Below are 14,491 nucleotides of genomic sequence, written 5' to 3'. Positions count from 1 at the left end.
GTCTGATTAAACTAAGATTGAACTATTTGGCCTGAATGCCAAGTGTCACGTCTGGAGGAAAATTTGCACCATCCCTACGGTGAAGCATGGTGGTGGCAGCATCATGCTGTGGGGATGTGTTTCAGCAGCAGTGCAAATTGTCCACTGATATTGGTATAACTTCTCACCCCTTTTGGCTGTATGAAAGTTAATTTCCCCTCAGACACACACATTTGTTCTTTGATATAATGAAGGTCATTTGTGTAGAATGTACTTTTCCCCACCTCTTTATTTTTTTTTCAAGAGAAAAACTGCTGATGCACATTTCGAAATTACACCTTGTCTATTCTTCTATTCTAACTCTCAACAGTAAGTTTAGACGCTGACTGATTTAAAAATATATATATTATTATTATTTATTACAAACAACACAAGGAAGGGGTAACATTAAAGTATTAGAACATGAAGGACAAACAATACAGCATCAAGACACTATCAAACATGTATCAGTCTGTCCACAACAGAGCCATCCTTATGTGTGAGGGTGCGTGTGCATGATAGTGATATAAAATATATGTCATAGTTTCCTTTTTCATGATCACAATCTAGTGAAACCCGAACCCTCCAAGATCCCCCCACAGTTCCCCAATAGCTGTCCCTCAACCCTCCAAGATCCCCCCCACAGTTCCCCAATAGCTGTCCCTCAACTCTCCAAGATCCCCCCCACAGTTCCCCAATAGCTGTCCCTCAACCCTCCAAGATCCCCCCACAGTTCCCCAATAGCTGTTCCTCAACCCTCCAAGATCCCCCCACAGTTCCCCAATAGCTGTCCCTCAATCCTCCAAGATCCCCCCACAGTTCCCCAATAGCTGTCCCTCAACCCTCCAAGATCCCACCACAGTTCCCCAATAGCTGTCCCTCAACCCTCCAAGATCCCCCCACAGTTCCCCAATAGCTGTCCCTCAACCATTCGAGACCCCTCACACAGTCCCCCTAATAAAAAAAAGACAATTAACTCCATTCCCCACCTCCAAGAACCCCCCCAATGCACCAACAACCAAGAGAATGAACTAAAGAGAAAAAAGGAAAAGACAGAAGAAAACAGCAAACAACAATGCAAAAAAATTATAAAACAAAATAATACATTTAAAACAAAGGACATCAAGGACAACTAAAATCATAACAGCAATGCCAACTGTATATGTTTGTGTGCATGTCTGGCACTATTACATGTATGTGTGTGTTCTTGTATGTGTTTGTTTGAATGAGAGTGTGTGAATATGCATGTGTTCCAACACCTGCACGGCATCAGCCTCAGGTAAACCGGCATTAGTTGTAAAAACACTGCCACTTAGTGTCATTCAAATGTACTTTTTATTATGTTTGATTTTGACTTAAAAAAATAAATAAAAAACTTTTATCTTTTGACCATCTATCATCTACCATGAGGTAGTCACCTGGAATGCATTTCAATTTACAGGTGTGCCTTGTTAAATGTTCATTTGTGGAATTTCTTTCTTTCTTAATGCATTTGAGCCAATCAGTTGTGTTGTGACAATGTAGGGGTGGTATACAGAAGATATCCCTATTTGTCTATATTATGGCAAGAACAGCTCAAATAAGCAAAAAGAAATGACAGTCCGTCATTACTTTAACACATGAAGGTCAGTCAATACGGAAACTTTCAAAAACTTTGAATGAATCTTCAAGTGCAGTCACAAAAACCATCCATCGCTATGATGAAGCTGGCTCTCATGAGGATTTCCACAGGAAAGGAAGACCCAGAGTTACTTCTGCTGCAGAAGATAAGTTCATTAGAGTTAACTGTGAAGACAACAACTATGCCTATGAGATGGTTTGGGATGAATCGGACCGCAGAGTGAAGGAAATGCAGCCAGCAATTGCTCAGCATATGTGGGAACTCCTTCAAGACTGTTGGAAAAGCATTCCAGGTGAAGCTGGTTGAGAGAATGCAAAGAGTGTGCAAAGCTGTCATCAAGGCAAAGGGTGGCTACTTTGAAGAATTTCAAATATAAAATATACTTTGATTTGTTTAACACTTTTTTGGTTACTACATGATTCCATATGAGTTATTTCATAGTTGTGTTGTCTTCACTATTATTGTAAATTTTTTACATTTACATTTTAGTTATTTAGCAGAAGCTCTTATCCAGAGCAACTTACAGTAGTGAATGCATACATTTCATGCATTTTTTTTTTTTGTACTGACCCCCGTGGGAATGTAACCCACAACCCTGGCGTTGCACACACCGTGCTCTACCAACTGAGCCACAGGGAAGGCCAACTTCGACAACAGTGAAAATAAAGAAAAAACATTGAATTTGTAGGTGTGTCCTAACAATTGACCGGTACTGAATATGCATTGTGGAGGAGAACTGATCTTAGATCTGTACAAAGGCATAACATCTACAGCAGGAACAACTGTCTGTGTTAAAAAGGCCCAGCTGGATTGAATTTAGCTATTTAAAATGACATATTTGAATGTCAAATGATTTGTTCTGTTTGTCAATACAAGACAGGGTCTGTGGAGGCTTGGCCTATTAGTGGTAGATTTGGGGGAGAATTTGAGTTGGAATAGTGATAGATTTTTGGAGGGACCCTTGTCACTACAGCCAATCAGTGAGCAGCGTCCCTTCCCCCACACCGTAGGCAGTTCTGTTACTCACAACACTTCCCCTGCTTTCCTCAACAATGGAAAAGCCCACTGAACTAAAGCCTTGCCATTTCAGATCTTTTTTAAAAGATTGGGGAATTTTTTACAATTAGGAAATAATATTTCATGTTTTACTCGTACCTCAGCCAGCATTGTGAATGGTTAGGAAAATAATATGTCATGTTTTACTCGTACCTCAGCCAGCATTGTGAATGGTTAGGAAATAATATGTCATGTTTTACTCATACCTCAGCCAGCATTGTGAATGGTTAGGAAATAATATTTCATGTTTTACTCGTACCTCAGCCAGCATTGTGAATGGTTAGGAAATAATAGGTAATGTTTTACTCGTACCTCAGCCAGCATTGTGAATGGTTAGGAAATAATATGTCATGTTTTACTCGTACCTCAGCCAGCATTGTGAATGGTGTTTGATGCAGTGACATACTAGACCATTGCAGTAAATCTAATACTTAGGTGTTTTTAGTCATGTATGAAAGGGCTGGGGTGGTTCTGTGGTTATAAGTTACTGACCTTGGAATACATTTCTGGCCATGCTGGCAGGGTCTGAATCAAACCCAATGTCCACCTGGTACACTGGCAGGGTCTGAATCAAACCCAATGTCCACCTGGTACACTGGCAGGGTCTGAATCAAACCCAATGTCCACCTGGTACACTGGCAGGGTACTGAATCAAACCCAATGTCCACCTGGTACACTGACAGGGTCTGAATCAACCCAATGTCCACCTGGTACACTGACAGGGTCTGAATCAAACCCAATGTCCACCTGGTACTCTGACAGGGTCTGAATCAACCCAATGTTAAGGGGAGGGAAGATTGGTCAAGAGGGTGATGATTATTGTTGGTCTACTGCCTGATTGTTATGCAACAACACTGTTTACAAAAGCTTTGTTAAATCAGCACAACAGTTTTCAGCTGTGCTAACATAATTGCAAAAGGGTTTTCTAATGATCAATTAGCCTTTTAAAATGATAAACTTGGATTAGCTAACACAACGTGGCATTGGAACACAGGAGTGATGGTTGCTGATAATGGGCCTCTGTACGCCTATGTAGATATTCCATAAACAATCAGCTGTTTCCAGCTACAATAGTCATTTACAACATTAACAATGTCTACACTGTGTTTCAGATCAATTTGATGTTATTTTAATGGACAAAAAAAAGTGTTTTTCTTTCAAAAACAAGAACATTTCTAAGTGACTCCAACCTTTTGAACGGTAGTGTTAATTATTTTAGAATAAGGCTGTAATGTAACAAAATGTGGAAAAAGTGAAGGGGTCTGAATACTTTCCGAATGCACTGTATTGATACATCATGTAGCAGCAGTATAGACCTAGTCTGTTCATTATATACATCTACATGATGTATTGTTACACCATGTAGGAGCAGTATAGACCTATTGTGTTCATTATATACATCTACATGATGTATTGTTACACCATGTAGCAGCAGTATAGACCTAGTCTGTTCATTATATACATCTACATGATGTATTGTTACACCATGTAGGAGCAGTATAGACCTAGTCTGTTCATTATATACATGTACATGATGTATTGTTACACCATGTAGGAGCAGAATAGACCTAGTCTGTTCATTATATACATCTACATGATGTATTGTTACACCATGTAGGAGCAGTATAGACCTAGTCTGTTCATTATATACATCTACATGATGTATTGTTACACCACGTAGGAGCAGTATAGACCTAGTCTGTTCATTATATACATCTACACGATGTATTGTTACACCATGTAGGAGCAGTATAGACCTAGTCTGTTCATTATATACATCTACATGATGTATTGTTACACCATGTAGGAGCAGTATAGACCTACAGTAGCTGGCTACTTATTTATATGTTGTTTGACTGAATGAAACTGCCTTAAATGTGCTGTATTAAACATTTTTTATTCTCACTAATCAATCACCACATTCCTGTCTTTGTATGTCTCAATAGTATTATTTAATTAAATCTATGTAAAATAATCTTTGTCTGAAAATAAAATCTGATCCTCAACTGCGTTTCCCTCCAGTCAGCAGACGGCGATGTGCGTCTTTCAGGCGATGCTGCAGCGTGACGTATAATCTAGTGGACGGTTCTTCATAAACAGCTCGTCAACCACCTCGGTAGCTTGCTAGCCAACATAGCCGAAACATTCAAGCTATTTATACGCTTTCGGTCTATATTAGCTACTGTGTTTTAGACACACTTCTGTCGTATCTACTTGTTAATCTATTTAATTTAATATTACGTAATTTTTTATTAGTCAGCTATAGTAGCTGGCTGGTTAAGTTAGCATTAGCCTAGTCGCTAATGATAGCTAGCTAGCTAACATCCCCGAACATGAGCTCCCTAAACTACTCCCCTCCTGTTAAAGAAGAGGAGGTCTGCTGGACGGAGAAAGAAGCTCTGGGGCTGAACATTGTCGTGAAAGAAGAGGAGGATGTTACAGTAAAACAAGAAGTAGAGGATGAGGCTGTTACAGTGAAAGATGAAGAGAAAGACGTTTCAGTTAAAGAAGAAGGTGCGTTCAGAGTGAAAGAGGAGGAGGATGTTAAAGTAATAGAAGAGGAGGAAGAGGATGTTACAGTAAAACAAGAAGTAGAGGGTGAGTGTGTTACAGTGAAAGAAGAAGAGAAAGACGTTTCAGTTAAACAAGAGGAAGAAGAGGATGATGCTGTGTTTGGAGTGAAGAAGGAAGGGGAGATTACTGTCACATTGGAAGATGAAGAGGAGGAGACAGGAGATCTGATTAACACCAGTAAGTACCGCCTTCAATTAGTTTTTAACTTTGGATATTCGGAGTTGGCTCGTCAATACCTCTTCAACGGAGGGCCCTGGGATGATGACTGATATGTCTAGAATCAGACGACTTAGAGAACAAGCTACCCCTTGTTTTCTCCGTTCCGTTTCCAAAAAGTGACTTAACATATATCTTTGAGAAGGGTCTATCTGCTGACCGCAGACTGGGGGGCCACGGCATGTAGTGATTTTAATGTAGTGATGTTTTACTACACACCGTGTCCCCCAATAGAGCCATGTGAGAGTTGGGTTGGCTACACCAAAGATTATGGATATACTGACAAGATGTCTCTCCGCCCTAACAAGGGGAGTCGTTGTCCACAAAGCTGCACTGTGGGTTGTCTCGCTCCCACCTATCATGTCTTTGGATTGGTGGATACATCTTATTATTGTAATCTATTGTTTATATTCTATGAGGGTTGTTGTCGTCAACCGCCTGTATTCAATGGAGAGAGATGCTAAGCTACTAGCATGAATATGCATAGCGATCTGGAGACAACTCCAAAAGTGTTTTTATCAAAGTTGTAGTATGTCATGTGTCCACGTAACAACTTAATCATTAAGAAACTTCTGTTAGATCAAGTAAACCTCACGTAGCAAATAAGCCATTCATTTTGTTGTTGACCAAATTCAACACTTTCCACGTTGGGTTGATAATTGTTTCCACTTGGATACAACCTACTGTAACCTACTGGCATGACCTAGAGAGATACAACCTACTGTATCCTACTGGCATGACCTAGAGAGATACAACCTACTGTAACCTACTGGCATGACCTAGAGAGATACAACCTACTGTAACCTACTGGCATGACCTAGAGAGATACAACCTACTGTAACCTACTGGCATGACCTAGAGAGATACAACCTACTGTAACCTACTGGCATGACCTAGAGAGGTACAACCTACTGTAGCCTACTGGCATGACCTAGAGAGATACAACCTACTGTAGCCTACTGGCATGACCTAGAGAGTTACAACCTACTGTAACCTACTGGCATGACCTAGAGAGATACAACCTACTGTAGTCTACTGGCATGACCTAGAGAGATACAACCTACTGGCATGACCTAGAGAGTTACAACCTACTGTAGCCTCCTGGCATGACCTAGAGAGATACAACCTACTGTAACCTACTGGCATGACCTAGAGAGGTACAACCTACTGTAACCTACTGGCATGACCTAGAGAGATACAACCTACTGTAACCTACTGGCATGACCTAGAGAGATATGTCATGACGTTGGCCTGTGGGTAAAGTTTATGACCCCCCCCCCATAAATACCTTTCTCCCTTCCCCTCTCTGACCCTACTGAAGGACTTGAATAGCCTGTGTTAAATATAGAGAGTCTGGGAACATCAAACAAATGGGGAAAGGAACCATATTTTGGTAATAAAACCAGTTGGAAATATGCTTTGGAACGTAATGAGTATGGATGTCAGTTCGTTGTTATCTAAAACATTATGATTGATGACAGGACGACATAAACTGTACCTGAGAAAGTATACACCCTCTATTTATCAGAGTAACATGGAATTGTTATGCAATTGAAATGTTTGATATTGAAATTGTTTGTTAGGAGATGAAATGTAATTTTAGCTTCCAAATGAGAGATTTGGGTTTTCATAAGGAAAGTGCCCTGCTTGATCAGTGGCCCACCCCTGTGAAGAGGAGGGGTTATAAACGATGAAACACATCCTTCCCCCCTCTCCACTATATAAGCCTTTGACGAAAAGATAACCAGGTTGTTCCAGTACGTGAGGTCTGCAGCCTCTACGTTAGGACACACGTCAAGTACAGAACTAAGCCAACCTCGGCGTGAGCTATGGTATGAACTGGTATGAACTTTGAGCTATTCACTACAGAAGTGCTACTTCCTAGCCGTTGAGTTAGCAGCGGCCGCTGTAGACGTGGGCTAGGAAAGGACGGATGACGGATCCAGTCTAACAACCAGACGAAGATACCACCACGTATCCAATTGACCACCATTGACATTCTTCCGAAAACAGGAAGATCTGTTGGCCGACCCGGCTAGCATCTACGACCAATCTACCGAAGCACAGCTCAGAGTAAATATTTATTGCATTTTCCTTTTCCAAATGGGCGGTAATTTAGAATGCATAAGATAATGTATTTACGATAGCATAGCTGCTGTTTCTTTGTTCCTAAATCTTCCCGCTCTTTCATTCAAGCCCAACCCCCTTTCCTTTGTGTAACCAGCCATGATACAGGTTCCGTCCACCAGGACGTTTTTGTATGACATATGTATTCGGTGTATTTGTAATTCTGTGTGATAAGTTTAGGTATTTAGTAAATAAATAATTAAACCCAATTTTGTATTGCTGATTCAACTTGTTAGCCAGGGTTCGTGAAGATAGCCAAGAATTTACAACTTTCATTATGAGACTGAAAATAAGATAAGGGTTAATATTGACTGCTATCGATGTAAAATATTACTAAGTATTTTAAGAGTTTATTCGGAAGATAACGACTCTATAAACGTTCTTCCGTGGTGCCCCGACTTTCTAGTTAATTACATTTACATGATTAGCTTAATCAGGTAATATTAATTAGAGAAAGAATTTTATAGGTTAGCATGTCATATCACTTAATCCGGCATAGCCAAAGACACGACAGATACAACCTACTGTAACCTACTGGCATGACCTAGAGAGTTACAACCTACTGTAACCTACTGGCATGACCTAGAGAGTTACAACCTACTGTAACCTACTGTAGCCTACTGGCATGACCTAGAGAGTTACAACCTACTGTAACCTACTGTAGCCTACTGGCATGACCTAGAGAGTTACAACCTACTGTAGCCTACTGGCATGACCTAGAGAGATACAACCTACTGTAACCTACTGGCATGACCTAGAGAGTTACAACCTACTGTAACCTACTGGCATGACCTAGAGAGATACAACCTTCTGTAACCTACTGGCATGACCTAGAGAGATACAACCTACTGTAACCTACTGGCATGACCTAGAGAGTTACAACCTACTGTAACCTACTGGCATGACCTAGAGAGTTACAACCTACTTTAACCTACTGGCATGACCTAGAGAGATACAACCTACTGTAACCTACTGGCATGACCTAGAGAGTTACAACCTACTGTAGCCTACTGGCATGACCTAGAGAGATACAACCTACTGTAACCTACTGGCATGACCTAGAGAGATACAACCTACTGTAACCTACGGGCATGACCTAGAGAGTTACAACCTACTGTAACCTACTGGCATGACCTAGAGAGTTACAACCTACTTTAACCTACTGGCATGACCTAGAGAGATACAACCTACTGTAACCTACTGGCATGACCTAGAGAGTTACAACCTACTGTAGCCTACTGGCATGACCTAGAGAGATACAACCTACTGTAACCTACTGGCATGACCTAGAGAGATACAACCTACTGTAACCTACGGGCATGACCTAGAGAGATACAACCTACTGTAACCTACGGGCATGACCTAGAGAGATACAACCTACTGTAACCTACTGGCATGACCTAGAGAGTTACAACCTACTGTAGCCTACTGGCATGACCTAGAGAGATACAACCTACTGTAACCTACTGGCATGACCTAGAGAGTTACAACCTACTGTAACCTACTGGCATGACCTAGAGAGATACAACCTACTGTAACCTACGGGCATGACCTAGAGAGATACAACCTACTGTAACCTACGGGCATGACCTAGAGAGATACAACCTACTGTAACCTACTGGCATGACCTACAGAGATACAACCACTGGTATGCAAGTATTTCAAAAAAAAAAAATCTCACTTTTATGGAGTATTGTGATGTCATTATGGGGTATTGTCTGAAGATTGATCATTTAAAAAAAAAAAAGACATTTTCTATTTAATCCATTTCAAAATAAGGCTGTAATGTAACAAAATGTGTAAAAAGGGAAGGGGTCTGAATGCATTGTGTTCTAGGCCTGTCCCAGATAAAAAGTTATTTTATTTATTTCTACCAATTGATTGGTTGAAATGTTATGAAGTGTATTTTTCCATATAGACACACCCCATGTGTTTAATAAAATCAACTGTATGTGCAGAACTTGAACTGAACTGATGCTTCAAGTGTTTGATTAAATAATTAACACACACAAATGACTTGAGGAAGCCAGAGATCAATATAACCAGAAGAAAATAACCAATTCCCCACCTGCTGCTGGCCCCACACACTTAGTTACAGTCACATGTTCAACTATCATCAGCTGATCCAGGAAATCATTTTCTGAATGACAGTCACATGACAAACATCAGGACATGCAACAACAACCAAAGTGCTTCTTCATTCATTACTCTGGTAAAGACAGTTATGCTGTGCTCCATGTTGGATCCAACATCCCTAACAAATTGATGTTTATAATGTGTTATTGTCTGGTTGATTTACAGTAGGGTCTCGTTAGTCTGTTTGCACACAGAGATACTTAGCTCATAATGTGTAGAGAACTGTTCCTTGATGTATAGGCTATTGTACAACACACAGAGATATTTTCCTTTATTCAGGACATTTAGAATGACAACACATTACAGAGTAGCCTAGTGGGATTATTCACAAAATTATCTGGTGATCAGGTTATGAAATGTCATGACAAAGACATTTTACTTTCCATGTTTCACCTGAAATATTAAATGATTTATAGTCCTAGGTCTATGTTATTGTTAGGTGAAGTTATGGGTCCTACAGTAGGTCTGTTTTTGTTAGGTGAAGTTATGGGTCCTACAGTAGGTCTATGTTATTGTTAGGTGAAGTTATGGGTCCTACAGTAGGTCTGTGTTATTGTTAGGTGAAGTTATGGGTCCTACAGTAGGTCTATGTTGTTGTTTGGTGAAGTTATGGGTCCTACAGTAGGTCTATGGTATTGGTATAACTAGCAGTTTCCATATTAGCATGGAGTTTCTGCAACCAAATTGCGTGCGCCAATTTTAGCAAACACAGAAAGGGGCCTATATTGGAGACCAAAAGTCGTCTGGCACACTGCTTAGGATTTCAACAACTTTAATAACTTATTTCTAGCCTACAATCATCGATGTTTCTGCTAATGTGAAAACAAGACTAAATATCACTACAGTTTCTGACTTGACTGTCTTAAGACAGCATCACCTTTTACAGTGGATTTCTGCTGTTGTGGCCTTTAACCATCTGTCTGACTTTGTTGTTCACACAGGAGAGAGACGGGACTATCGTGGATCCTCTGGGGAGCCTCAACAACATCATGATGCTGAAAAGGCAGAGCAGAGTCTGTCCAGATCAGAACACCTCCAGAAACACCAGCAGATACCCACAGATGATCAATCTCATTGCTGTTCTGACTGTGGGAAAGGTTGCAAATCTTCATCAGAACTTAAAATACACCAGCAAGTACACACAGGAGAGAAACCATACTGCTGCTCTGACTGCGGGAAACGTTTCTCAAGATCAAATTCACTAAAAGTACACCTGCGAATTCACACTGGAGAGAAATCTCACCACTGTTTTGATTGTGGGAAGAGTTACTTAAGATTAAAATCACTAAAAGTACACATGAGAATTCACACTGGAGAGAAACCTTATAGCTGTGATCAATGTGGGAAGAGTTTTACTATATCTAGCTGTCTGACTATTCATCAGAGAACACATACAGGAGAGAAACCATATAGCTGTACTCAATGTGGGAAGAGTTTCACTACATCTAGCCAATGGATTGTACACCAGAGAACACATACTGGAAAGAAATCTCTTAGCTGTACTCAATGTGGGAAGAGTTTTACTCACTTAGGCAGCCTGTTATCACACCAGAGAAAACACACAGGAGAGAAATCTTATAGCTGTGATCAATGTGGGAAGAGTTTTACTCAGTCAAGCAACCTGGTATCACACCAGAGAACACACACAGGAGAGAAACCTTATAGCTGTGATCAATGTGGGAAAAGTTTTACTAAGTCTAGCAGTCTTATTGTACACCAGAGAACACACACAGGAGAGAAACCTCATAGCTGTGGTCAATGTGGGAAGAGTTTTGTTACATCTAGCCATCTTATTGAACACCAGAGAACACACACAGGAGAGAAACCTCATAGCTGTGATCAATGTGACAAGAGATACTCTGATAAAAGATCTCTGATTAAACATCAGAAAATACATGGAGTTGTTTCATGATATCAATGAATTAATGTCACAATGTAGAATGTTTTTAACATTGTAGTAGGAGTATTTTAATGATGTCACAATGTAGAATGTTTTAACCTGTTTGGGATAGGGGGCAGTATTTTCACGGCCGGATAAAAAACGTACCCGATTTAATCTGGTTACTACTCCTGCCAAGAAACTAGAAAATGCATATAATTAGTAGATTTGAAGAGTCTTGGTGGTTCCAAATGTCTTCCATTTAAGAATGATGGAGGCCACTGTGTTCTTGTGGACCTTCAATACTTCAGCCATTTTTTGGTACCCTTCCCCAGATCTGTGCCTCGACACAATCCTGTCTCGGAGCTCTACGGACAATTCCTTCGACCTCATGGCTTGGTTTTTGTTCTGACATGCACTGTCAACTGTGGGACCTTATATAACGAGGTGTGCCTTTACAAATCATGTCCAATCAATTGAATTTACCGCAGGTGGACTCCAATCAAGTTGTAGAAACATCTCAAGGATAATCAATGGGAACAGGATGCATGTAAGCTCAATTTCAAGTCTCATAGCAAAGGGTCTGAATGCTTATGTAAATAAGGTATTTCTGTTTTTCACTTTGTCATTATGGGGTATTGTGTGTAGATTAATGAGGAAAACAATATTATTTAATCCATTTTAGAATAAGGCTGTAGCGTAACAAAATGTGTGAAAAGTCAAGGGGTCTGAATACTTTCTAAATGCTCTGAATATGCAACTGGTTTACTGTTAGAATAAGTTCTATGACTACACCAATACTGTTAAAGCAACGATGCAGAGACCTAGAAAATGCATGGCCAACCTTGCTGCTAGAGATCTAGCTACTGGGTGTGCAGGTTTCTGTTCCAGCCCTGCACTAACACCTGACATTGTGCTGATTTATTTGGATTAGACACTATTGAACTATTCAGTCATGTCTTGTTGTGGAGTCAGATGGACGTCTAAATCCACGGCCCATTTCCACAGCTGTTCTTTATGATAGGAAATAAAGTGGGGATTCACACAATGAACTATAGTGTCTTTTTGGGTCATTGAACATCCCCTGTTTGTCTGTTTTATTTGGTTGTTACTCTAATTTAGTCTGATGATATTGATGCACAATCACTGTCTGGCTGACAGTCTGTGAACCGAGTCAATCTAGTTCCCACAGAATGAATGTTGTGGGTATTTAATTCTGCTACATTTAAACATTATTTTAAGCTTTATTTAACTAGGCAAGACAGTTAAGAACAAATTCTTATTTACAATGACGGCCTACCGGGGAACAGTGGGTTAACTGCCTTGTTCAGGGGCAGAATGACAGATTTTTACCTTGTCAGCTCGGGATTCGATACACCAACCTTTTGGTTTCTGGCCCAATGCTCTAACCACTAAGGCTACCTGCCGGCCCATAGACGTGTCCAATGCAGACATGATGGGATTAGTATTGGCTTCATAGGCGTGTCCAATGCAGACATGATGGGATTAGTATTTGCTTCATAGACATGATGGGATTAGTATTGGCTTCATAGGTGTGTCCAATGCACTTGTGCATGTGGTTTGTAATTTCGATAGTGAAACAGGATTTGCTAATCCTCCCACATTGTTTCCATTTTGCTGAGATGTTTTCTCCATTTGAAATGATACTGTTAGAAATAGGTAAAGCACTCACACATCTGAGAACTTGTGTGTGTTAATCATTAGTTAATAACTTGAAAGAAAACAAAAGGCTGATTGATACTGATCAGTGTGTGGGTTTTCTTTTTCATCAGACAATTAATGAGGCTCACCATGTTGAAGGAGAACAGATTAGACTCATAATGAGGCTGACCATGTTAAAGGAGACCAGATTACATTTACATTTACGTCATTTAGCAGACGCTCTTATCCAGAGCGACTTACAAATTGGTGCATTCACCTTATGATTAGACTCATAATGAGGCTGACCATGTTGAAGGAGACCAGATTAGACTCATAATGAGGCTCACCATGTTGAAGGAGACCAGATTAGACTCATAATGAGGCTAACCATGTTGAAGGAGACCAGATTAGACTCAAAATGAGGCTCACCATGTTGAAGGAGACCAGATTAGACTCATAATGAGGATCACCATGTTGAAGAATACCAGATTAGACTCATAATGAGGCTCACCATGTTGAAGGAGACCAGATTAGACTCATAATGAGGTTGACCATGTTGAAGGAGACCAGATTAGACTCATAATGAGGATCACCATGTTGAAGGAGACCAGATTAGACTCATAATGAGGCTAACCATGTTGAAGGAGACCAGATTAGACTCATAATGAGGATCACCATGTTGAAGGAGACCAGATTAGACTCATAATGAGGCTCACCATGTTGAAGAATACCAGATTAGACTCATAATGAGGCTCACCATGTTGAAGAATACCAGATTAGACTCATAATGAGGATCACCATGTTGAAGGAAACCAGATTAGACTCATAATGAGGCTGACCATGTTGAAGTAGACCAGATTAGACTAATAATGAGGATGACCATGTTGAAGGAGACCAGATTAGACCCATAGTGAGTCTGTCAGATCAGAGGCAGTAGGGATGACCAGGGATGTTCTCTTGATAAGTGTTGAATTTGACCATTTCCTGTCCTGCTAAGCATTCAAAATTAACTTTTGGGTGTCAGGGAAAATGTATGGATTAAAAGTATATTATTTTATTTTAGGAATGTAGTGAAGTAAAAGTAAAAGTTGTCAAAAATACAAATAAATTCAGATACACCAAAACAACTACTTCAGTAGTACTTGAAAGTACTTTTACTTAAGTACTTTACACCACTGGTACTGTGTTACAGCTGCTCTCTC

At 40.1% G+C, this 14,491-nt stretch overlaps 1 long non-coding RNA gene across 1 annotated transcript; it reads left to right on the top strand.

Annotated features, from left to right (window-relative positions):
• Positions 1 to 5,333: 5,333 nt before the first annotated feature.
• On the top strand, positions 5,334 to 11,481 carry LOC106566139 (uncharacterized). Its single transcript, XR_006768490.1, has 2 exons — positions 5,334 to 5,446; positions 10,690 to 11,481. It is a non-coding gene; the product is annotated as an uncharacterized lncRNA (long non-coding RNA).
• The last annotated feature ends 3,010 nt before the right edge of the window (positions 11,482 to 14,491 follow it).

The sequence above is a fragment of the Salmo salar genome, unplaced genomic scaffold (genome assembly GCF_905237065.1).
Source record: "Salmo salar unplaced genomic scaffold, Ssal_v3.1, whole genome shotgun sequence".
In the NCBI taxonomy this organism is placed as follows: Eukaryota; Metazoa; Chordata; class Actinopteri; order Salmoniformes; family Salmonidae; genus Salmo; species Salmo salar.
This window is presented reverse-complemented; position numbering and strand designations above follow the sequence as displayed.